The sequence below is a fragment of the Triturus cristatus genome, chromosome 2_2 (genome assembly GCF_964204655.1).
Source record: "Triturus cristatus chromosome 2_2, aTriCri1.1, whole genome shotgun sequence".
Classification (NCBI taxonomy): domain Eukaryota; kingdom Metazoa; phylum Chordata; class Amphibia; order Caudata; family Salamandridae; genus Triturus; species Triturus cristatus.
Window position 1 is genome coordinate 464,637,866 of NC_140582.1, and position 26,591 is coordinate 464,664,456.

Here is a 26,591-nt window from a genome sequence, read left to right on the forward strand (position 1 = left end):
CCTACCCTCTTCATATTGTTTCCCTCTCTTCTTTTCTTCTGTTCTCCTTCCTCCTCTTTTCTTTTTCTTTTCTTTCTTTCTTTCCCTCTTCGGTTCCCTCCCCTCTCACCCATAAAACCTTATAAAATGCTTTTTGTTTACTTATTAGATAGTATTGGCCTACTGTCTCTTTCATTCATCATTGTTAAGATCATATGTATTGGTCAGTATTTCTGTATTCTTTCAAGTTATCTCAATAAAGCATTTTAAACTGAAAAAAAAAAAAAAAAAACGCAATCAAGGACGAAAGCAGGAACTTGCAAGTTGCAGTGACTGGCAGTGGACTAAAGAGGCCTGAGCTGGATCTAGGACTGCCAGCCTTTGAGTTCGGTGCACTGACATTTCATTGTACCGACCGCAGGCTTTGGGGCTGCACTTTGGGCTCCATCTCTAGTTGTTTTGCAAATTAAGCCCTGGCAGCAGTGGTTGGACTGAGGTGGGCTTTACTACGGAGCAGTCAGACTGAGGCGGGTCCGCTGTTGGGGTGCCTTAATTGTGCTGATGTTGGGTGGAGTAGAGTCGCTCTGATGTATTTTGTTGGCAATGGTTGTAGGGTCATGAGGATGGTTGAGTATTGCTGTGGGAGGTCTTAGTAAAGTTTGATTACTGGTTATCCCTGTTCTGATGTATGCGTCCTGTTACACATGAAACACTTGGTTGCACAAGTGCCTTGGCCAGTGCTGTGTGAAAAAATCGATGAAAATAAATAAATAAATAAACAGCTGTTTAAAATGTAGTAGGATATCTGGTCCCACGATGGCTTAGCAATATAGAGGGGGAAAAAAACACTGCAAGGGGTGCACAGTTTTCACAAGTGGAAAACCTCAAAGATAATGATAATCCTATTAATGAAATAAAAAGAACCATTTTAGAAAAAAAAAGACCCAATTTACTTAATGATTAATACACATTTGTAAAGCGCGAACAATAACCGGTAAGGGTCTCTAGGGAAGATTAAGCAAGCTATTGCCCAGAGTCACTGGGCTAATCTGCCGCCGGCGCTGTGGATTGAACCGTGATGTGATCCCCAGATTCCAAGTCAGTCACCCTGACCGTGGCGCCACACCTCTTCTCATATAGGACTACTTAGCACTTGGCTATTACTGTGATGGGCGATGAAGAAATTGGTGCACAAGTAATTGTAAACGATCCAACGAGCCCAGTATTACCCTGTTCCTCTGTGGCCCTCAGGTCTGGGACTATCTATAGGATAAAGTGGCAGAAGAGTTCTGGGGCATATCACAAACCTGCCTACTCAAGGGCTGAGCAAAGCCGAACAAGGGCGCCTGCTGTCATTCTTCTGATCTGGTTCCCTCAGTACACAGCACGCCGCCCAGGCCCTCTAAAACCTATTGCCAGGGGGCACCACGGAGCTGCTTTTGCAGTTCTTTTGCTCTCAGTGTCAGAGTGTAATATTTTGCAAAGTGTGATCTTTACTTTGTGTTTAGTCCGGTCTCTAGCGGCAACGAGCAACCACTTGCAGCATCACTGATGACATGGTGGACAAAGACTGTCTTGTTTTGTTTTCTTTTATATTATCACAGCCTGTCCTTTTTCGACAATTTTTGTTTGCCTTTTGTATTGGTCTTTTAAAATTTAAACTTCAGTACAGTGAGATGTACAAATAAAACATACATTTAAAATACTTAAAACTTACATTTAAGAAAATCTCTATGTTATCCACTATATGCTAATATAAGTTCCCTAATGAATTTACATTTAATTGCCTAATCAATTGAGGATAACAAAGTTGGAAAGTAAATAGGAAATCACATCGCCGGACATAGGGGCATATTATCAAGAACGGCGTTAAAATTATGGGCTTGATAATATGCCCTTGAGAATTCCAATAGAAGCCCATGTTCTGATGTGAACATGGGTGTCTATTGGAATTCTCTGCGGCATATTATCAAGCCCATTATCGCTGCATTAACGGCAGTTTCCTGCCGCTAAAGCAGCGATAATTTTAACGCCGTCGCCGTTCATGATAATATGCCCCATAGTTTTTAACCTTACACATATAATTCTAAAATGCATACCATGAGGCATAAAAGGGCAAATGCTGCGTAGTTTGTAAGCGGACAAACTAAAAGGGAGCAATTAAACATAGAACAAATTGTATCGCATCCGTAGTGGATACCTCCCTCAATTCAGGAGCAGTTCTTATGCAGAGGACACAATGCCCTGGTATGCGCTGCGGAGCACTTTTAACTTAGTGCATCAAACACAGACTGGGACAGTGTCCCCTATCAGAGTAAATGTGCTATCCTCGGTGCAGCTGAGAACTTACACCTGCCCAAGGGGACTTTGCATTAGTGCAAGACTGACTGGCTGTTTGAAGCAGAGAGTCCACCTTTCACTGTGCAGGCAGCAACCCGGCCTACAATTTAGAGGAGGACAAAGATTCCCCTTTAGGCAAGTGACTGCAGCCGACTAAAGGGGGATGTGTTTGGGGTCCACGGGACACTCTTTTTCGCCATTAAAGAGAAACCCTCTGGGTCACACTCACAGTGTGTCCCCTCAATGTTGAACACAATTAATGTGCTTCCTGATGGCCTCTTTGCCTCTGCGCCCACGTCTATAATATGGTGCGGGAACAAAGGCAAACAATGTCTTTACTGGCATGGGGCAATGCAGCCATACAAATGAGGGAACACTCCCCTGACAGCGCACTGGCCCACATATGGCACAGGCGCAATATGTATTGCACAAGGGACTGTGCAAACACCTTTGTAACACCAAAGTGCCCCAGGAGTGAAGAAAGTGGGCGCACAAGCCTGTTGCGCCTGACCGGCTCTTGGAGTAATGTGGCCACTGGGTGTGTTTTTTTCTATTCTGATACTTTGTAGTTTTGCATTTTCTGTTTAAAATATGCAATTGTCTGTGCTAGAAAGCAACAAGGAAGAGGACAGCATACATTTCTTACGTGTGTCATGAGAGCATGTCAGATGTAGACTGTGATATTTAGCAGTCAAACTATTTTATGGTATTTTATTTCCTGACATGATTTTTGATCCGATGTGGTCTTGCAGAATGACACCAATATGAATCATGTTTGCTGCCACAAGTATTGCTTGAGAGTGGTGCAATTTCACACAGTTTTGTGTTTCATATTGGTATTGTTCCCTTGGGATATGGATTGCACTCTAGATCTGGTGGTGCTCCACCTAATTATCGACTCAAAAGTATCATGTGGCCATAATATCATGGTCAAATGCTGTGATTACAAAAATATTGTGAAAAAACATGTGGAGTTAAGCATATCTTTTTGACTTGTTGGCTATAGTATTGAAGTTTAAATTAGAGGTTACTATGATTTTGTTTTTACTATGTTGTTTTACTGTATTGCATTATATTTTTTATATCATTTTTATGTGATTAGACATGTATGATTCGTTTTGGGGTTGTTGAGATGATCGGGGGTTTGGGTCGGTAGTGTTGTCAAAATATTATATACATCAATTTTAAATGATTAATTTGTTAGTTTTTATTTGGTATTTATTTGGTTTATTAAAGTTCTAAATTGGTTATCCCTTTTAATGTTGAGTTGAGGGATTTATTGGAAGGTTTGGCTGAGTAGTGTTGTGTCAAATGATCAATTAATGGTAATTAAAGTATTATTTTTTAATTGCTATTTATTTGTTTACATTTTATTATTTACTAAATCATAGTTCTGGGTAGTTGGGTTTATTGGGGGGTGGGGTGGCTGGTTTTTAAATAGAGTATATGTTATGTTTGCTATCTTTATGGGAACTTATACAGTACAAACTGGCACCTCCCTTGGGATATCCTGGCGCTAAACAGCAGAAGCAGCAATAGTGCATAAACTCCAAAGGATACTTAGTAGCAGCCCTTTGCCTGAAGTTAATATATTTGTGAAAATAGGCAAGTTTTCTAACATGATAATGCGCTTTCTTGAGGTGTACCGTTGTTTTTTTCGAAATCAGTGCTGCAGTGACATAAAAAGACGGATGCTAGTGTTACGGGTCTAGGTGTGGCACTGCAACAGAGGGGGAGTGAAGGAATGAAAACAATCATGTTTCTGTCACGTGGATTAAGCAATGGTGAGTCACGCTATTCAGATATCGAACAGGAGGCTCTTGCTGTGTTTTGGGCCATAAGGAAGTTGAAGAAGTTTCTCTGGGGTGTAAAGTATGAAGTAAGAACAGATCACAAGCCCTTGTGTGAGATGTTCATGAGAAATGGTATTGACTTGGTGTCAGGGAGGATAGCCAAGTGGGTAATTGCATTGCAGGAGTATGAGTATAATATGAGATATATACCAAGGGTTGAGAATGGAGTTGCTGACACGTTGTCAAGCCTAGTCTCTAAGGGACATGATATACGAGATGATGCTGAGAGGCGTGGAAATGAAATAGAATCTGTATGTGCAGTTGAAAGTGCAGTTATTCCTGAGGAGCAGTGGCGAGATGAGCTGCAAAATGATGCTGTGCGGTCAGGAATTATGTTGCTGGTGAGAATGGTTGGCACACTAAAAAGTGAGCCTGGGATGAGGGTAAAATGTATTGGGGTGTGAAGGATGAATTGGGCATGTGTGGAGAACTCTTATTTTGTGCCTACTGGCTCATACCTCCAGTCAAGCTTCAGGCAAAGTTAATGGATCTTGCAAATGATTTTCATCTTGACATGTCCAAAACCAAAGAAAGGCTCTGCTCATCCTACTGGTGGCCCGGGATGGATTTACAGATTGAGAGGCTGGTGTGTGAGTGCTTGCCTTGCTTGATGAGTGAGAAATCAAAAGTGAGAGTTCAACCAATGGTTGTCAGACCTTCTCCCTCAGGTCCGTGGAAGGAAAATGCTCTTGATATTCATGGTCCAGTTCACAGAGGTCAACAAGTCTATTTGATTGTGGTTATAGACATGGTTACATTTCTGTGGGAGTTAATGACCAGTAAGGGTTATCCTGAGGTGCTTCTGACAGACAATGGAGTTCAGTTGGTTTCCCAAGAGATGGAGGAGTTCTTGAGGTCAAAGGGGATAAGGCATAAAAAGTGTGCTCTGTACCTCCCAGAAACAAACGGTATGGTGGAGAGATTTAATAGATTGCTCAAAGAGACCATATCATTAGCAAAAACGAATGGTTTGAATTGGAAGGAAGAGCTGGCAAAGAAAATCGAATTATATAGAGTGACGCCCTACAGTACGATGGGAAAATCCCCTTTTGAGCGGTTCAGGGGAAGGTCTCCCATCATCTCTGTGAAACTGGCATGGGTTAGAAACTTGAGAGAAGGATTTAAAGATGGTGTACCTGCTGACACCTGGCATGAGAGGGAGGCCACGAAGGTGCACCAGAGAAAAGTGAATTTTGATTGCTGGAAAGGAGCAAAAAAAAACAGTGGTTGTGGTGGGTGACTTGATAATGATCAAACGTCCTGGGTGGTTTGGAGGTGGGTCTAAGTTCTCGAAACCCATTAGTGTTACCATAGTGTTTGACAATGCTGTGAAGACACAAGACCATCGGATTTGAACCTTGGGAGAATTGTAGTGTAGAAGGGTTTCAGTTTGGACTCCGAGGGAGTGGGTCATGAAGATATGGTATGCACAGAGAATCTGCTTCATCCTAATACTAAGAGCAGCCTCAGAATGTACTCTGGGGAAGGGAAGAGACCTTCACTTCTGAAGGATTTCATGTACACGAGCCTTGTGTTTAAACCCTCTTTAATGTTTTTGAAAATCTCTATTCTTTTGGGATAACTTTGTTTAGGTTGTGTGGTACAGGAGGGAGGTGTGTGGTATTTGGATCTGATTCCTGGCTGCCTCCTGTTGAAATGGTGGAATGTTGTCAATGGAATGTTACCATGTCAGCGAGGGGACTGGAACGTTATGGGAGGAAACCGGCAGTTGCCAGAGGATGCTGCTGGGTTGTTGATGGGATCTTCATTGGAGAATAAACCATTATGTGAAGTTCATGCTGCCTTGATTCCTACTTACTCCTTGCCGCGATTACCACATGTAGTTCAGTCCCTGCTACTCTAGATCGATGATAAGGTTATATTTGCACCACTATCAACGTTCCATAACATGCAGGCCATGATGCATAGCGGCTAATTCCTTGGTGTAAAATTTACACATTATGTAAAAGGTTTTAAAGCCTCTTTCACAAGGTGGGCCAATCTTATGTAATGCAGATCCAATCTGACCGTAATAAGTATTTGGATCAGCCTGAGCTTACTTTAGCCCATGTAAATACATTTTAATTGCTAAGTTTGCATTTATTTTTCTGTAAGTTTAATTATTTTTAACTCAGAAAAACTTTTTTTAATATTTTTTTAAACAATTATCTTATTTTTGTTTTAATTCTGGATTTTGTTGGTATTTGAAATTTGGGATTTGGATGTGCATTGTTATTTTTAAAGTGTATATTAATGATTATAAATTATTTAACCTGTCAAATTAGTAATATTTGACAATGTTATACATATTAGTACATTTTTTATAATTTTACAATTCTTTATTTTTTGGCAATGTGGGTTTTATTGATGTAATGGATGTTTTTTTTTATATATAGTCAAATTATAACTAAATAAAAAGTATAAACATTTTTATTGTACTGTTCCAGCCAGCTGCCCTTGTGATTCTTTGTTGTTGTCATTGACCACTCATACTGTCTTTCGTGGCCAGGCAGTGTTTTCACCTATTTGCGCTCTCTTTTCTCAGCTCTCTCTTCCCCCAAGTCAATCTTTACTATTTTTGCTACCTTTTTCCAGTCCTTAACATAGTATGTTGATCTAGAATAGTCAAACACCACATCAAATGCGTGTGTCCCTCTTTATCTCATCTTTTCTGCTATTAGTTTTTTCTGTGACTGGACTGAATTTGGATCTTCTCTATAGCGTTGATTGAAACTGGTCCTTAAAGAGGGAGACAGAGTGTTCATTGAGGATGACTATTTTGATTTTCCCCAGAGGCTCAAAGCACTTGTTCTTTCTCACAGTAGTAATGAACTTAGCCACTACATCGAGTAGCCGAGCATTTCTTCTGTTGTTTACTAGGCACCACACGTTAACCCTATACAATTGAACTTTTGAATGGCCCAGGTCAAGCAATGATGTGAAGATGACTGTCAAGAAGGAGACCACTCTCTCCTCCCGATTTCAAATTTGCTTGCCTTGCTCTATTTTACATGACCTTAATCTTCATCATGGTTGTTTTCAACTGTTGCTACAGTTTCTGTGTTGCTGCTGTGTTGACTGCGTCCAGTTAATCCATCCATTCTTCGACAACCCAAATTCTCGACTCCACAGCATATTAATCTATTTACAGAGTTTGTCAGTCTTGGTGCTAAACATTTTTTTAGATGAGAACTACTTCACTCAATATCCTTTCTCAAGTCCTCTCTCAGGTCTTTCAGAGAGCTTTTTCTTAGCTCTGGGGGTCATAATGCTTGATAGAGTTCTTTCCCTGAGAGTTCTGTGAACCCAGAGAAGCTTGGTTCTCGGGGGGGGGAGGGGGTGTCAGCAACCACACACTGTGGAGACTGCAAATAAGTAAGGAGGTCCCTTTGTAGTTTCTGTCCTAGCTTTAACTGGGGCATGCTGGTCAGGGAGAGGCCTAAGGGGTCTGCAGAAATTGCAGAGAGCAACCACAACAAGGAGTGTGCATTACTTCAGATAACCTTCCACCTGTCTACTTGCTTCACGAATCTGCGCTGCCAGTGCCATGGATCTTCATGTGACACTCAGGGAGATGGTCAGCTGCTACACCCTCACAATCAGTTTTCATGTGAATTCTGTGTCAGGTCCCAGATGACCTTTCTCATCTGCCCATGATTAAAAAGGCCCCTACACCTCCCAAGCTCTTGCAGTGTGCAGCTTAAAATGTAGGGGCAGCAGATTTCTGTGCCAATTCTCTCAATGTCACATCCTAGCTCCTCACAGTACGCAGAGCCACACTATTTATCAAGTACGACCAGTGTACAGTTTTAATTTCAGGGGCTGCTGATTTCTAGGTATGAGCATGGTGTCTAAGCTGGTGGCACCCCATAGAGGCTCCATCTGCATCCCTGACATTTCTCTTCCCCTCAGCCTGCTCCACCATGGCTTACTGGTTGTCAGAGCCAGTATAGCCTCATTGCTCACCTTACCATGGAAGGGATGGGGATCGCCCTCACCATCTTCCACAGCCCCCCAGAGTACCCATGGTCCCCCTCAGCACTCGGCTTCAGCCACAGCCAACAGTGTCTGTCTCCCTCTGTTGCTGCTAGGACATATGCCATCTTGCTTGCTGTAGGTGATCCATGAGCACAGGAAAGTCATTTCTGCAGGGAGTTAGAGTTGCTCCAACAGCCAGGATCAGGATCCAGATTACGTCTGAGGGCAAGTTGAGCCGATGTCTGCCAGCTCGGAAGCCATTTCCATCAACGGGCCGTGGTTTCTTCTAACTGTGGGCTGAGAGTGTGTGGGACCTGCATATGCCTAGGCCATTCTGGCTTTATAGCCTCTGCGTCTGCTCAATCCGCCATCTTGGCTCCTCCATCTCATTTATTGTATTTAAATATATGAAACAAATTTTAATTTTAATTTATGTAATTTGGGATTAATGTGTCTGAACCCCCAGCATTTGCATTTTGCCCAATGTTTGTTAGACTGGAGTTAACATATCAAATTTAACACCCCCCCCCCCTTCAATCTATGCACTTTCTCCAATATTTGCAAGTTCCCTAACATTTGTTCAATTGGAGTTAGAAGAGTGAATATAGCCCCCATTGTATATACTTTCCTAGTGTTTCTGGGATTAGAACAGTAAATCTGAATCCATTTACACCAATGTTTGTTAGACTAGTTAATCTGACCCCCAATATTTGCACTTTCCCCATTGTTTGTAAGACTGGAGTTAGACTAAACAATCAAACCCCCACTGCCCCGTGTATGCACTTTTTCAAAAGTACATGTACCTCAATGTTTGTTAGACTGGAGTTAGAATAGTGAATCTGACACCAAACCCCACCTTCCCCAAATGCACCCACTTCCTCCAATACTTGTTGGACTAGAGTTAGAAAAGTAAATCTGACCTTGCTCAATGTATGCATTTTCTCCAATGTAGACTGGAGTTAGACTGGAACATCTGACCCCATTGTAATTGATCCACACTTTGCTCCCAGTCACTCAAACTTAAATCTGATTCTACAATCCAATCTGCTGCCGCCATAAATATTGCTCTGCCATTCTAAAACTGAACATTTCTTAACCACCAAATCAACTTCTTTCTTCCCTTCTGTGACAACCAAATAATCTGAGAATTCTTCTGCTATTTTTAGTCTCAACAAAGCATGAGAATGTAAAGTTCCTGGAAAAATGCTTGAATCATTGACGGTAAAAAAACCTGTAACACATGTAAGTATTCTTAAAAAATTAAATAAACTACAGATATCACTTTGTACTTTGTGAATTTTCTTCCTAAACTTCTCTTTCTTGGTAACTTCAATACCCCTTACATGGTATCAATGAAACCTACACACTGAGGGCCTAATTATGAGTTTGGCGGTCTGTGGACCGCCAAACTAACTGTGGCGGTCCAGACACTGCTGCACCGGTGGTCTGACCACCCTATTACAACTTCGGCAGTCAGGCCACCATTTGACCACCGCAATCAACTCGGAACTGCAGTCTCAAATAAATTGTCTCTACCATTTTTCCCCACAGCAGGCCATGTTTCTGGTGGCCTCAAAGACCACACGTTCCTGTAGTGCACACCAATCCACACCCGGTCTCCATCTCGAGAGAGTTAGGGGAATAGGGGACAGCCATTGTGTAGCAACATCTTGTTTCGTGACTAGAAGGACCATGCCCAGAAACACTCTTTCAGCCCTCGTGTCTCCAGAGCCCTCAAATACACCAAGGAGAATCAATAAGAGGGAGGGAGAGACTTTCCACCCAAGGACACCTGACAATTTCTGAGTTACCTTGGTTTAATAATGATATTCCACTGGACAAGACCACACCATATGATAAAAGTCTGCTGAGCAAATTCTACAACAAGGACAGGCGGAGGTAGGGCGAAGGCCTGAGCAACACAGGCGGGCTGGGGTGAGATATGCAAAATAAAGATAGTATGTCTGCACCAGCCTTAGTCTCAAGAAGATTATAAGGGGCCATCAGAGCGTCCTGCCAATCCTCATCCTCCATGGGTCTCACCCAGCTCTCCCAACCGGCTCTAAGGTGGTCTAGCGAGCCAGGGGAGTTAATTACGTGGGTACGATAAATCTGAGAGATTCCCCCGAGGCCCATATTACCCATGAGAAGCTTAGCTTCCAGGGGGTTAAACTCCGGGAGGGCATCAGCTGACTGGATATGAGCGTGGAGAGCATGTCTGAGTTGGAGGTATTTATAGAATTGGGTATGAGCAAAAGTGTACGTTCGTTGAAGGTCCTGGAAGGAGAGTATATGTGATCCCGACCACACATCTCCCAAGCGTGTGATAAGGTCCCAAGAACGAAATCCATGGAGCACTGCCACTTCTCCCAGCCAGGTGCCGTGCCAAAGAGGGTTTTGTTGTGTAAGTCTGGCAGTGGCGGCTCCTCGAGGGATTGCTGCGGGGCGGTGGGTGGGGTGGGGGAGCGGCAGGGTGGGGGGTAGTAAACTCCGGCATATGGCGGACCGGAGTTAAGTGAATAAATAAATACATAAAACAAATTATATTGCTTGCGCTGCAACGCAACTGGCATTGCAGTGCGCGCAATGTAATTTGTTTTATTTATTTATTTATTCACTTAACTCCGGTCGACCAAATGCCGCAGTTTACTACCCCCCACCTGCCCCTCCCCTGCCCCACTGCCCCGCGTTACTCCTTCGAGGAGTCGCCACTGAAGTCTGCCCTCCCATTCTAAATGTCGGAGTGCAGCTCTGCATGCAAGGAACACGACTCTAGTTACCAAAGGTATAGAATATGAAACTGGGGATCCATAGAGCATGGCCTGCAAGTGAGGGAAGCCCAGCAATGAAAGCTCTAAGCAGTAGGTGGGATCAGACCATCCCGCTTTAAACCAATCGTAGATAACAATAAGGTGGGAGGACAAATAATAAAGCTAAAGATTAGACATTCCCAGGCCACCATCAAAGGAGCCTTGTTGACAGTGCGTGAAACCCAAACACGGCCTAGAACTGCACCACAGAAATGTTCTCACGGATCCATCTAATTAGCGAAACCACGCCCGAGACAACTGAAGTGGTAAATTCGGAAACATATAAAGAAATCGCAGAAGGGTCATCATCTTATATAAGTGATACGTCCCACGAGATTAAGAGGAGGGATATTTGTCTGCCAATCAAAGAGGTCTCTAGCCGATGCCAAGGGAACCAGCACAGGTTTAGAGCAGTTCATCCAAAGGCCCAAGGCCATGTCAAAGCAATTGAAGACATCTAGGGCCACTTACGGCCGGGTTAGCGAAATATAAAAGAACGTCATCTGCGTATACAGAGATGCGGTCTTCAAGGCCCATATCCCAAGCCCATCCAGAGTACTGGGGATCTGTAGAGATAAGCTGGGCCAAAAGCTCTATTGCCAAGTTAAAGAGATGGGGGAACAGGCAGCAGCCATGCCTGGACCCTCACTCTATGGGAAAGATACCAGAGAGGACTACATTGACTCGCACTGGAGCAGTGGAATTAGAAAAAAGGACATGGACCATATTTCAGATTCAGGATCCAAATCCACCCTATCGAAAGCCTATTCAAAGTCAATAAGGAGCAATGCCAGATGCTGATGCAATCGATGGCGGTGGGCCAGGGCCACGTGAAGACGACCAATACAATGTTTCGTGCTTCGGGATGGCATAAAGCCACATTGATCCAGCTGCACCAATTTAGTTAAGACCTGTTTGAGTCTGTTTGCCAACACCGTGGCGAAAATTTTGACCTCCCAGTTGAGGAGTGAGATTGGGCGATAGTTGGTACAGAACATAGAGGGAGGTTGCGACTTAGGTATCTAAAGTGGCTGAGTCCAACTGTAACGGAAAGGAGCCCACAAAGCAGACCTTCATATATAAGCACAAGAAATAGAGGAGAAGAAATTCTCGAAATGTGGCATGGTATTCTGTGGGAAAGCCGTTTGGGCCAAGGGTTTTTCCAGATGCTAGACCAGACAAAATTTTCTTGAATTTATTACTGGATTTTTCCCTTTGTTTTTCTTCTCTACCAAGAATATTTTGCTAACAAACGCTTTGGTACTCTGATCCATATACACAGTTGCTCCTTGCTTTCACAAATCTAGCGCCACTTGATTGTCTCTCTTGAACTCTGAATTTCAACTTCTGAGTAACTCTTACTTGCACTGTCTCTACCACAAATTGTATTCTGAACCCTCACATTGCCTTTGATCTTTATCTGAACCGTACTTCCTTAGGGATCTGCCTTCTTAGCCACTATTCACATACTCAGCCAAATACTTCGCAGGGTGCCATCCATTCTGGGGATAAAATATTTTTCAATAATAATGGGTCAAATATTTTGCCAGTGCCTAGTTGTAAAACAATAAGTGTCAATGCTTAAAGTTTTACTCTGAAGCCTGCGGCCAGCTCAACAAATATCAAGAGTGCCAAGTACCAATGCTGTGTAGTTTTGATTCCACCTAATGCAGCTTTCATTCATAACCAAACACTCCCTACCCATCTATCTTGCCGGAGGCCTTGTGCAAATGCCCCAGTCTTTTTTGCTTCGGGAAACTCCTGAAGACTGAATTATTCCGGGACAGATCTGTGCCTTTCCTGTACCCTCTCTCTGGTAGCCCGGAGATACCCCTGCAGGGGTGATACCAGCGCTTTACAAATCCCTTACATATATACATATCTCACTCTTGAGGTTACCTTTTCATCCAGACTTTCTCAAATTGCCATAGTTTGTTCTTGTTTGGCTTTCTCTTTCTTTCCCTCTTACGTGTTTTCACTCTTTTGCTCTAAGTAAAAGTCTGATGAGGAAAAATAAGAGCTGGTCCTCAAAAATGAGTGATGTTGGACCCCACCTACAGTTCAGTGGGTCATTTCAACTCCTCCAAATGTATATTCTTCCACTCCACTGAGGTATCTTTTGTCATAATATTTATCTCCACTTCAATATCTGACTCAGAAACTGATGAGCAGTTTTGCTCCACCTCTGCACTGCCTCATGAGTCTTTACATAAGACAACTTTGTGTTTCTTTGACTTTTCAATTCTTATTATACTGCTCTCCTCTGGACATTTTCATTGCCCTCAGCACTTCCTTTGTCTGTACAATGCAGAATCTGTGACCTGGCAAATCTGTTCTCTTGAGTTTTTTGCTAGAAACCTGCCTACCAGAAAGCGCCTTATTAGCTTCCAGCTGCCCTACAAACCAATGTATTTCTTCCTTTGAAAGTTGCCCCTTTGACTGACCCATTATCTGTCCTTTCATTACGAAGCATCCAAACGAGTTACCAAACCTATTGCTTATTTCCAAAGTAATTTTATCCCCAGCCTTATTCACTAACTTGTCTATTTTCGTGCCAATTACGCTGGCTCCATCGCTGTCAATCATCATCAATCCTTTCTTCACACCTCACCAACACTAATGCTTTAAATGACAGATTTTCAGTCTCTCCTGACTACAACCGTAAATAGGATCTCTCAAATCCCCAGCTCAGAAAGCGACTGTTAAAAAGCGTTCTTAAGATTTCTAATGAGTTTATTCTAATCTTAAAAACTAGAGGTTCCCATAGTACCATCAAGATGGCTTTCGCATGTACACAAAGCATCAGAATGTATGTCAGGGCACGAGTCGGGGATGCACGCAGGTGAACTGCGTCTACCCACTATTTTCACAGGGTGAACGCCGTCCACCCTGCCAAGAATTTGGGCCCCGCTTAATAATGTGCTGAAGTGAACTCCTCCCGGTGTAATTTCCAAACACCGGGACACTTTCAGCAGCGCCTGCACGTTGTCTGCTTTCCATCTGCAACAAGCAACAACGTGCTGGCGGGGACGGGGCATTCTTATTTTGGACTCCTGCTTGGTCCGTAAAAAAGGCCGAATTTGAGGGGTCATCTGGCTTCCTTTTGTTCAGTCTCCTGGCTGGGAGCCAGCGGTCAGGAGCCTCACACCTGATGCAACTGAAGTGTAGGGGAAACACAGGCTCACCCCTTGTTAGCACTTCACTCATACTTAAGAGAGGCAGTTTTTCACTTTGTTCAGTCCCCGTGTAGGAGATATGCATGACCTGTACGAATGTCATATGTGTTGGTCTTTCCCAGTATTTACACAAAGCAAATTGCAGTTATATAGAGCTTACTACACCTGAAGAGGTGTTGAAATAATTTAAGTACCACTATTTTTTTTTCTTGTATAGCCCTACTCATCCCAATGCAGTGTGTCAGAGAGCTTTACATCAACACATACATATTACATGTACAATACATTATATAAGTTTGTAAATCAATGTACAGGATCAGTTACATAAAACTGGGGGATTGCAAGAGGTAGAAGTCACATATCATCTTCCATAGCTCACTGTGCTATTATCCTCGCAATGTGCTCAAACTTACACATGATAGACCTGCTAAACATATATGTGATGGCTATAGATCTGATGTCACTTCTTGTGATGCTTCTTTCTGTAAAGTCGGGGCTTGTGCTGCCACTTTCTATGCTGTCAATTCCTGTGATGCCATGTGTGATGTTGTGCGCTGTGATGTCGTGCGCCGTGATGTCACGCGCTGTGATGTGACTTGCATACTGCCTAACTAGGTTAGTCCCCCCACTTCTTTTTTTAGGTGGAGCCTAGCGTCGCAGCGCATGCTGTAGCGCAGCGCATGCTGTAGTAGGGTATGCTGTAGAAGTGCTGTGGAAGACTCCACCCATATTTTTCATTGGCTGGTGTCATTGTCCATAGTAAATGCTGGCTTCCGATTGATAATGAGGCTTCTTAGTCCCTCCTTGTTACCGCCCTGTCTCCTTTTGTGACCGCCCATTAGGACTGGATTATTTACTTGCGGCGTTAGACTGTCTCCTTCATTAATCGGTAAGCACAATTTGTTTTCAGTCGGCTTTGGCAATGGCGGCCGCGTGTTTATTTTTGCATCTCGTTTTCACTTTAACAATAGCTGCTGGCCAACCGTGCGAGTGCTGTGTGGGGCGGCAGCTATTGTTAAGTGAAAGCTCGATGCAAATATAAACAAGCGGCTGCCTTTGCGCAATGGCGACAGCCTGTGTTTTTTATCCCCACAAGAATGCCATGGAATTTGAAGAGAACTAAGCAATGTGTATGTCAACATTGTGGTTTGTCTCTTCCTTAGTGTGCCCGAGTAACTTTTTTTTGTTTACTTGAGGCAGTAGTTCTACTAAATAGTACTATTAAAGTACCACCCCATAACCGGTTCACGTCAGTACAATGGCAAAGGTATCGGATGTTTACCCTTGTATTGTATAATGGTTCACCGTTTATTTGCAGTGCCGCTATTGTGAAAAGGCCATGCGTGTTTTCGTCTTGAAAGGACTTCATTTCTTGCTCGTTTAGTAGCCAATTAGAGAGCCGACTAGCGTGCTGCTCAGCCATTTTTAAAGTCTACGTGAGTGGATGAGAGCCATGTGAATCTTGGTCTATCTCCCTTCAATTCTGGTTAGAGTTGGGTGGTTAATGTAGTTTTTTGGGGTTTATTTCACATATACATCGCAGAAACTGACCGTGCTAAATATACTATTTGAAAACACACGCTTTACAGAGAATGAATTGAAAAGAAAGCAAGAACTATTAAATATATTACATTTTCTCTTATTACTGAAAAACCCCAGAAGGTAAAAACAAAAATACATGGGGAAGTCTTAGGTTGAGTTATTTCACGACGTTCTCTAGTACAAGTCGGGGGTCAACACACCGGTTTGACACTAAACTTGAAAGGCACTGTAAGCGTTCCTTTATTAGTAGCGCATGCATTTGGTGTATTTATTTCCAACTTTTCTGCAAACGAGCTTATTGAAATATATAGGGGCATATTATCAAGCACGGCGTTAAAATTATCGCCGCTTTAGCGGCAGAAAACTGCAGCTAAAGCGGCGATAATGGGCTTGGTAATATGCCGCAGAGAATTCCAATAGAAGCCCAGGTTCACACCAGAACATGGGCTTCTATGGGAATTCTCACGGGCATATTATCAAGCCCATTATTGCCGCTTTAGCAGCAGTTTTCTGCCGCTAAAGCGGCGATAATTTCAACGCCGTTTCTTGATAATATGCCCCATAGTTTGCTTGTCAACCTAGAGGGCCTACGGTTCGGTTACAGTTCTGATTCCTGAATATTAGGACCTCGGTCTGCCTCCTACGTCTCCACCCCTGCAGACATGTCACAGCAGCCTCTGTCTGCCCTTGTGTCGGGTGTGTGCACCTTCACACACATTTCCTTAGGGCCTTCTTTGCACGATTGTACACCTAACAGAGAAGTGGTTGCTGCATTCTCTTTTACAGAGTACAGAGGTGACTAGGTTGGCTGGTTCCCTGCAAAAAATACGTAACATGCTGTTTGCACCGCTCCACCCACCATGGAACTCAGAACTCCAATAATTGAGTACTTCAGTCGTGCCTGCAGTGTTCAAGTCTATGTTAATAGTTGCCACTCTTTCTTGGCCGCAGTCATTCCTTTCTGGCAGTTCTACATGCTTTCCCTTTGCCTGTAAATTCGGATGAGTTGGCAATTGGAAAAAAATCTGTAGAAAATTTGCAAAATTGCTAAAATCTTTGGGAAGCAATGGAATCTTTGTTGAACTGTGAGTTCTGTTTTCTGCAAGCAAAACTGCGCTACACATCTGGACTGTCCAGCTTTCTCTGGCAATCAGAGGATAGAAACTAGAGCTGAAAATGCTCTGGTGTTACAAGTCAGTTCTTATTCAGAGATTTGAGACCTGGTCAGCTTACATGATCCAGTCCTCCGTGACTGTACTTTCAGCATTTCATATTCTCTAGCTGTTTGTATATTGATCATTACTTTGGGTTGCTCACTGAAGCCTAACAGTTGACTCATGGCAGGGCTGGTTGCATAACACCCTGTCGTATAGGTTGCTTCTTTACTGCTCCTGTATGAGCTCCAGAGTGTGTACTATGGTTGATGAAAAGTTGCAAACCCAAGGGTAGCACTCTTCACCTCTTTGCCGTACCCTGTGGCCCATAGTCAGCATGATTTAAAGTGTATAATGCACACCACTCCAAAGATGGTATGCATTCCCAATCGTGGTCACCTCTATGGTCACGTTTCTTGTACTTTCAAACATGGGTGCACAGTTTCAACCGTTTCAATTATGTATGCACGACAACAAAAACACTTCCATCCCAATTCATACCGCACTCACCCATGGTCCACACTAAAACCTCATTCTCAAGTGTTCTGTCTTGCTCACTTCTCATGTCAAATTATTGCATAGGCACAGCAGTAAAGCACAATAGGAGCCATTTCTGTTTGTTACACAGTGTTCAAATATTACTCCTATGAACCACATAGGACTGTGGAAGTAATTGTCTACAGTAGACGCGAGGCAGCGGCGGCTAGTGCTGAACACCACTTGTATGTAATTATACTCTACTTGTATAGCACAAGTGTAGACAAAAAGGCAGTGGAGCACTGTGTAGGAAGCCGGCTCTGTATATACTATACCAAAGTAAGGCACAGTGTGCACAGAATCCAGTGTATCCCCAGAGACTTTACAGAGGCTAAACGTAGATGATGATAATGCTCTCTTTTGTGGTAGTGTGGGTAAGCAGTTAGGCTTGTCAGATGGCAGTGCTAAGTTTTTGTTGTACACACACAGGCAAGGCACGGATTCCTACATTGGTGGACCAGCTGTGGGGTCTATGACTTTGCATTTGCTGAACCACTCTGACAAAAAGTGACCACACGACTACAATCCAAAATTTTGTTTAGATTCAACTGTATTTTTGAAATGACACTTTTCCCAGATTTTTAAAATTCTTGTTAGGGCCTTCGTTAAGCCCCTTTAGCATTTTTAAAAGTTAAAAAGCCTACTTTAGTTAGGGGATACAAGTGCCTAGAAGTTTTCTATTCCTTTTAAAAAGGCCCCAACTTTAGTAAAATAATTGAAGCTACAGAGAATGTGGTTGTGGAACTCAACCTAACCCCTTACCTCCATCTTGGCATGAAGGAGCTAAGGATTCTCTGTAGACTTAAGAAAATTAAAACTGGTTCCAATCCTACCAAGACCAAGTTCCAAGAGCTTTTGGCAGAATATGCTAAGGGGCACCCTTCTGAAGAGGAGGACTTCCTTGCAGAAGGATAAAGTAGCGATGAAAGAGGGGGCATTCTCAACCTCCTCACCTAGACAGAGATGTGGTCCCTGCACTCCTCTTTTCAAGATCAGTGCAAAGGGTACCTAGCTCCCACAAAGGTGAGTCAGGCACCCCAAGCACATTGAGGACTACCTCAATGAGGAGGGCATCCTTTTAGCAAGGATGGCTTGTAGAATAGACCTGGAGGATAGACTCCTGACTATAGAAAGGAAAAAAAAAACAGCTATGGGCCTAGCATCCATAAATGGTGGCAGCAACATAATTCATAGGGACAGAGGGAACTCTGACCCTAAAATCCCCAAAGGGATTGTCCCAAAATAGGAGGAAGGTGATGACATCACAAACCCAGATCTGTGACTGGAGGTGAGTGTCTGAAAAGTGTCAGCACTCCGTCCATCATCTCCTTGTGTTTGCTTTGTTCGCCCAAAGTTGGCAGGGTATGCCCAGACGTGGGTCCCTTGATCACTTTGCCATTGGATTCAAGCTAGCCTGGCTGATGAGGGGTGTTACCCCGAAACCGGTCCCAGGATGCTTGTTTCCGGTCCAGGGAAGACATGGCTTGGCAGTTCGGGCTGGACTGTTCCTATGACTCACAGTGTCAAGACTGATTTTTTTTTTGAAAAACCTTTATTAATCGCAGTCACATCATTTTACAATGTACATTCACCAGCCAAGGTGTCGGATCAGTGAGACAAAAGAAAACACATGTTTCCAGGCGGTAAGACAGCCATTCAGCCGGCAACCCGGAGGTCCGGCGGCGATGTGCAGGCGGACATTTGTATAGGAATCAGGTGCGTACATTGTGTGAAGGTAGGCCCATGGTGCTTTTCTGTGTTTTGTTGCAGTGTGTCTGAAGCGCATTGCTAACAACAGAGGATGGCGCTGTGTGCCAGCCCACATGGCGGCTATTACGGTCGCCACCCAGGTTCTTAGCGAGGGTCGTACAAGACACCGTGGCCACCCCCAAATGCCAAGGCCCCCGGGCAGCTTAGCACCAGCGTCATGTTCATAGTGTAGGCTGGAGCGCGACAAGGAGGTTTCGGTATAGCTCACCGTGACATATATGTCAGCGCATATATCCGACAAGCCCAGTGTGCGGCTTCGCAGTTCAAGACTATGTGCGTGTTGCGTGGCGCGCATCCGTCCCTCCAGCATTGTGCCCCTTAGGCCGCTAAGTGTCTGGGTACGCCTGATATGCAGCCCTGTGCGCTCCGGGTGTAATCGTTCTGCGCCTTCCGGGCGTATCCATCCCCTGCGCAGAGTGTGTGCTATCGCTGCCTCATCAGCAGCATTCAGGGCACGCTAGGTAGGGTAGCGCTTCGTGGGCGCCGGGCAACGCCACTATCATATGTTATCCGTGGTTAGGTAGGGATTCGGTCAGGGAGCTTAACCAATAACCAAACTGCTCCCTGAGTGGGCGCTGCGATAGGGGGGGGTCAACAGTAGGGTCTTTAACTCAGGCGGGGTCAAGGGTAAGGGGGGAGGAGGGGAGAGGAGATCATTCTGCGTTAGAGTGGGAGGGGGCATCAACTGCCGATTGGGGCACAGCGGGACCGCGCAATATCCATGAAAAGCAGCAGGCCGGAGGGGGGGGGAAGGAGGGGGGGGGGAGAGAGAAGGGGCCGTCAGAAAGGCCGAGAGCCCGTAGCGCCGGTGTCCGCACCCTTCTTCTCTATGTGTAAGGCACTCCTCTGTGTCTGGGAGGGAGTGACCGGGTAGGGTGGAGTGATCATGTAGTCCCGGCTGGGCCCGTAGCCGGGTACTGTGCGCGTTGCTTCAGACTGCAGCTCACAGTGTCAAGACTGATTTGCATATATCTGTGCTAAACTGAGGTGGCGAAGTGAGCTAAAGAATGATGATGGATTCAACCCAGATCCGTGACTGGGTTTGAGCTTCTGAAAAGTTTCAGCGCTCCGTCCATCATCTCCTTGTGTTTGCTTTGTTCGCCCTAAGTTGGCAGAGTATGCCCAGACGTGGGTCCCCTGCTCACTTTGCCACTGGATTCAAGCTAGCCTGGCTGATGAGGGCTGGCCCTTTTACTTCTGTTGTTAGACGGTATGTCTTATTTAGTCTGTAAGCACTATTTTCTTTAACAAGTCTTTCGCACTGCAAACACAACATGCTTTCCTGCAAGATTCTGCGCCCCACTTTTCAAGCAGGCCAGCACAATGGCGGCCACCTCTTTCAAATGAAATGGGTCTCGCATTCACAGGAATTTGAGCTATTGGCATTGTAAATGGCAATGCCTTTTATTGATATATGTTTTGGTTTTTAAAACATAAATAAAAGGCATTGTTATTTACAATGCCAATAGCTTAAACTCTCGCAAATGCGAGACCTATTGCATTGCAAATGCTTGTTAGGACTTGTGCCATGGTCAGGTCCAATTAATTAGTTAAAAAACCTCTTCTTTAAACACGCATGGACTTGCACTTTCTTTATCTATCCATTCCTACTCGTGCTGGATGCTCGTGCCTCACGCCAGCCGCGGTCCGTAGTAGGAGTCACTGCAGGGCGGTGACGTGGGGAGGGGGAGGGGCAGGGTGGGGGGTAGTAAACTATGGATTACGGAGGTTTACAGGTAAGTTAACATATAAATTAATAAAACGAATTTCATTGCGTGCACTGCATCCCCAAATGCGATGCAGTGCACGCAACGAAATTCGTTTTATTAATTTATATGTTAACTTACCTGTAAACCTCCGTAATCCATAGTTTACTACCCCCCACCCTGCCCCTCCCCCTCCCCACGTCACCGCCCTGCAGTGACTCCTACTACGGACCGCGGCTGCCTCACGTGCACTGCTTCTTTCATGCCAGTTGAGTACTCTTAGGCTGTTGGAGCTACCAAGCTAACTAATGTCTAATCTGCTCTGCAGGTCGACCTTCTTATCTGTTTGTGAGCAGGAGCAACAAAAGGAGGATGCTGGCTGGTTTTTAAAGGTTCATAGATTGTTACATTGCTCCACATTCCTTGCCTTGTGCAATTGAGAGCGGAATCAATTATAGAGGTTTGCATAATGTTGGCCTCTGTAGCTTGCCATACAATACTGTATGTTTGAACAAGTACTTGGACATCTGATTTTATTATTATTTCTAAACTTATTTAGGTGACATGTTAATAGCGGGGGCTGTTTGATGACAGTGACAATGCTGGAATTATGTATACAAAACAGTAAACAGGCATGCACATATGTGTGTGAAAATTAGATATTGTCTGACAAACTTTTCCTTTTCAAACGGCCTTCTGTTACTTGGCTTCACACATGCTGGTAAAGCTCTTACAGATTTTAGTCTCTTCTTTTGTTGAGTTACTCCTGTACCTGTGTGACGAGCAGCGGCGTCACTAGGGTTGGTGTCACCCAGTGCGGTAACTCATGGTGTCACCCATGCGGTCCGCACCCCCCGCACCCCCTAGTGACGCCACTGCATGTTCCAACGGTAAAATGTATTTTGAAGTGGATTAGATTTCGAGCAGCAACGGGCTATCACAAAAGCATAATTCCCTTTATAAAGAGTCGCATAGCTAACTCTCAACATCCTGCGATGCTCTCAGATCGTAATAGGTGCATATGACCAATGCATGGTGAGCACTTTGCTGGGCTGCCCTGCCTAGCTTGATTTGATATTACCAATTGACGAGAGTTCAGCTCAAACTTGCATCCATTCATTCATTCATTCAGAGCGGAAACAAATCTTAGCCTTTTGCTGCAGCAAATATAGTTAAAGCCATAAAGTCCTCCAGGTGAGGCTCACAAAGCTGCAAAATTCCTGAATGTCGCGCATGCTGATACACTAAAACGCTAGCAGCTAAACTGCAGGTGTAATGATTGTTCTCCGTCTTAATACTTCGTCAAATGACAATGAGTGACTTGAAAATGCAATGCAAAAAATGGCACCTTTCGCAAAAGCCCGCAATTTTCATGTGAAGAGATTGGAGGTGGAAAATTTCAGTTCCAAACATGTGCCATTTTCATCTCCGTTTGCAAAGCCTGATGTTTCCGATGCATTCTATAAATGTCACCCTCGGTGCTCAACTACTGAGCAGGCACGTCATCAATGGATCCCCGCCCCCGTCCTATTCATGATGCTGACTCATGGGGTCGAATCGTGACGGACTGGCAAAGGGGCCCTCTAAGGCTCGCTCTCCCAAAAAATTGCAACATAAAAGATTAAGAAAAAAAGTGTGCCACACAATTGAAAACATTCATATTCTGACCAAAAAAATAAAAAAAGAAAAGAAAAGAAAACATTCATATTCTACGTGGTATGCATACCTTTTCTCATCTGAGTCTCTCTTTTGGAAAAGCGCGTACAGCCAGGAAGCGCACCTTTAGTGGCTCCATTTCGAAAGCATGCCCCGAGTCCCCCGATGGTGTCACGGTGTCAACCCATGTGATGGTGTCACCCGGTGAGGTCCGCACCCCCCCCCCCCCCCCAGTGACGCAACTGGTGACGAGAATGAGGGCAGGCGATTGTTGTGCGGAAAAAGGTGATATCAATTATCCGGCAGCCATAGCCCAGTGTTTGAAGCGATGCAAAGAGACAGCTCGAAGAGTCCTCTCGCGGAATGCTCGCTTGCCGCGGAAAAGTGTTATTAGCGCGCGACCTCGAGAAACAGTGGCTCTGCGCGCTCTGACCTTGCAAGTCCTGAAAAAGATACGACTGTGTAAAAGCTCCGGGAAGGGTTCGAACGGAGACTCCGGGGGGCAGCAAGATGTTTCTGTCACTTTATGTCAAGACTAGGCAAAGAAATCTGTCAAACACTGTCGCAGAAGGCCAACGCTTGGGGTGATTCCTTGTCACATCCAAACATTGCAGCCGGAAGTAGATATCCCTCAGGACTCAGCGAGAGGAACTGAATTATGTAATACGGATTCCCATGAAGCTCCGTTGCTCTTTACTGTAAGTGGCTTATAAAGAGTGCTTTATGCACTTCAAGGGCAAGAAGCATTGCCAAAGCAAATAGGTCTGTCGTTGGTCACTAGCCTTTTGACTTTGGCAATTCTTTTTTTTGTTCTGTCATAGTTTATTCAAAACCTTATTTTTGGGGAAGCCACCCTGCCATCATCAAACTGAAAAAAACATTGACTAAAGGCAAAAAAATTATTTTGGTTTAAAAAATACACATATTACCATAGAAGCTTCTGACGCTGCTGGGGACTATGTTGTGTGTGGATGTGCTCCTTGTGAAAGGGCGGCAATCTGTAGCACAAAGTGAAGTCAGCCAGTGGCCGAAGTGTGCTCACCAAATGCCCCGTTATGCATGCTGCAGTGGCTGGAATTAAAATGTCAATGATACAACAATGGACTAACGGGCGAAATCTGACTGAAAACCTCAATTAAGAATTATGATATACACATAATTGTAGAAAACTTGAAAAGTCTTGGCTAACACCAGACCTAAAGAAGCCAGATGGTCTAATCTTGGCTGCAAGCCTCTCACTTGTGCTATTGTTTTAATGTAATATTTCTGTAAACCTTTCTTACAAATAGAGAGGCTTTCAAAGACAGCTAGATAGAGAGGCTTGCAAAGACAGCTAGATAGAGAGGCTTGCAAAGACAGCTAGACAGGCTTGCAAAGACAGACAGATAGTGAGGGCTATATAGAGTATGAAAAGATAGATAGTGTTACAAGGGTAATGTTGCAAAGAGAGATAGACAGTGTGCCAAAGAGAGTTAGCACAGAGTTGGAAAAGAGAAAGCTATACAGATAGATAGATGGATAGATGGATAGATGGATAGATGGATAGATGGATAGATGGATAGATGGATAGATAGATGGATGGATGGATGGATGGATGGATGGATGGATGGATGGATGGATGGATGGATGGATGGATGGATGGATGGATGGATGGATGGATGGACGGACGGACGGATGGATGGATGGACGGATGGATGGATGGATGGACGGATGGATGGACGGATGGATGGACAGATGGACGGATAGATGGATAGATGGATAGATGGATGGATGGATGGATGGATGGATGGATAGATGGATAGATGGATGGATAGATGGATGGATGGATGGATGGACGGATGGATGGACGGATGGATGGACAGATGGATGGACAGATGGACGGATAGATGGATAGATGGATGGATAGATGGATGGATGGATGGATGGATGGATGGATAGATGGATAGATGGATAGATGGATGGATGGATGGATGGATGGATGGATGGATGGATGGATGGATGGATGGATGGATGGATGGATGGATGGATGGATGGATGGACGGACGGATGGATGGACAGATGGATGGACAGATGGATGGATAGATGGATGGATAGATGGATGGATAGATGGATAGATGGATGGACAGATGGACAGATGGATAGATGGATAGATGGATAGATGGATGGATGGATGGATGGATGGATGGATGGATGGATGGATGGATGGATGGATGGATGGATGGATGGATGGATGGATGGATGGATGGATGGATGGATGGATGGATGGATGGATGGATGGATAGATTTGCACATATAGTGACATTTGCATTGATGGGGAGGTTGCCTGTATTAATAGAAAGACAGATAAATAGAGAAATAGATTCGAAAAGATAGAGCAGGCAAACAGACAGGATTGTAAAGGTGGACAAACAGATAGAGCTGCAAAGATTGACAGAGTTTGACAGACAGTTAAACAGACAAGGTTTCAAAGGCAGACAAACAGACAGCTAAAGTTGCAAAGACAGAGTAGACAGATAGATATACAGGGTTGCAAATCTAGACAGAGAGATAGATAAATGGATAGATAGACAGTGTTGGAGGGAGGCCCACCGGGGAGTCAGGGGGATCACTCCGGGACACCTTCCTACCGCAAAGTTATAGCCGAGCGCCGCTGAGAAGCCTCCTAGGGGAGGTCTTTCTCCTGTGATCGTACTAGGCCCAGTAACACCACCACACAGGACTCCGTATCAGTTGCTTATCTAGGTACTTTATCAATAGTAGCACATTTGAAATATTTACAGGGGGATCGAGAGATCCAGAAAGAGTCTCAGTGTCTTTGTAGGGACAGGGTAGCGGGACAGTCTTAGTACCAGCCTGGTACGGGGAAGCTCTGCGCCAGACCTTGCGTTAGGCCGAAGGTGGCTCCGGGGACCGGAGCGGCAGGTGCTGGTCTCAAAGCAGCTCGGACGCGGAGAGCCGCGACGGTGTCTGCAGGGCTCGGGTGGTAGTTCCGCTTGGGTCGAGCCGCGACACAGTCAGCAGGGCTCCGGTGGTAGGTCCGCTTCGGTCGAGCCGCGACGAGGTCAGCTGGGCTCTGATGGCAAGTTCAACAAGGTCGGGCCGCGACAGCGTCAGCAGGGCCCCAAAGGTTCGTGAAGGTCTTTAAGCACGGTGGAGCCGCGACGTAGTCAGCAGGGCTCAGAGCGTGGTTCCAGGATGAGTCTTTCTCCGTAGGGTCAGCCGCGATCCGATCAGCAGGGCTCTTGACTCCGGGATACAACTGCCGTCTTGTTGCAGGGTCGCCCCAGATATAGGTCTGGAGCCCTTTGATGTCCGGACCCTTGCGCCCGGGGGGGCGGAGAGGCCGGGTCGGGAGCGGCCTGACGCCCAGCAGGAGAGGCGCCAGGCCCAGGAGAGCTGTGGGGCGATCGCACCTAGGTGTGGGAGGACGGTTGGGGGTCCCATCGATACTGCCCTCCGCCGGGAGTGGGGAAGTGTTCACGTGGTACCCCCTGGCCAGTGGTTGGCGCCTTGATGTCGGGGCTTGCTGGGACCGAGGCCGGGTTGAGGGGGGTCACGTAGGCTGGTGCGCAGAGTCACGTACAATCCAAAATGGAGGAGCCCCGAGGTGCAGGGGACCTAGTGCGGCTTAGCGAGGGGGAACAGGACCACGCCACGAGGCCGGCTCCAACACGCGTCCCCCCCAGCTGAAGGCAGGGAGAGTCACCCATCTCCTTGGGGGTTCTCCTCGCCGAGGCGGAAGAACCTGGATAGGCCATCGGCATTGGCGTGGTCGTTGCCGGGCCGGTGCTCTACGGTGAAGTCCATCCCTTGCAGCGAGATGGACCATCGCAACAACTTGGGGTTCTCGCCCCGCATCTGCATTAGCCACCGCAGGGGCCGGTGGTCAGTCTGGACTCTGAAGTGGGTGCCGAACAGGTAGGGCCGGAGCTTTTTGAGAGCCCATACCACGGCGAAGGCCTCCCGCTCGATGGTGCTCCACCTCTGTTCTCGGGGCAGCAGTCGGCGGCTGATGAAGGCCACAGGTCTGTCGAGGCCCTCGGTGTCCATCTGGGAGAGGACCGCCCAAACCCCGTACTCCGAGGCATCT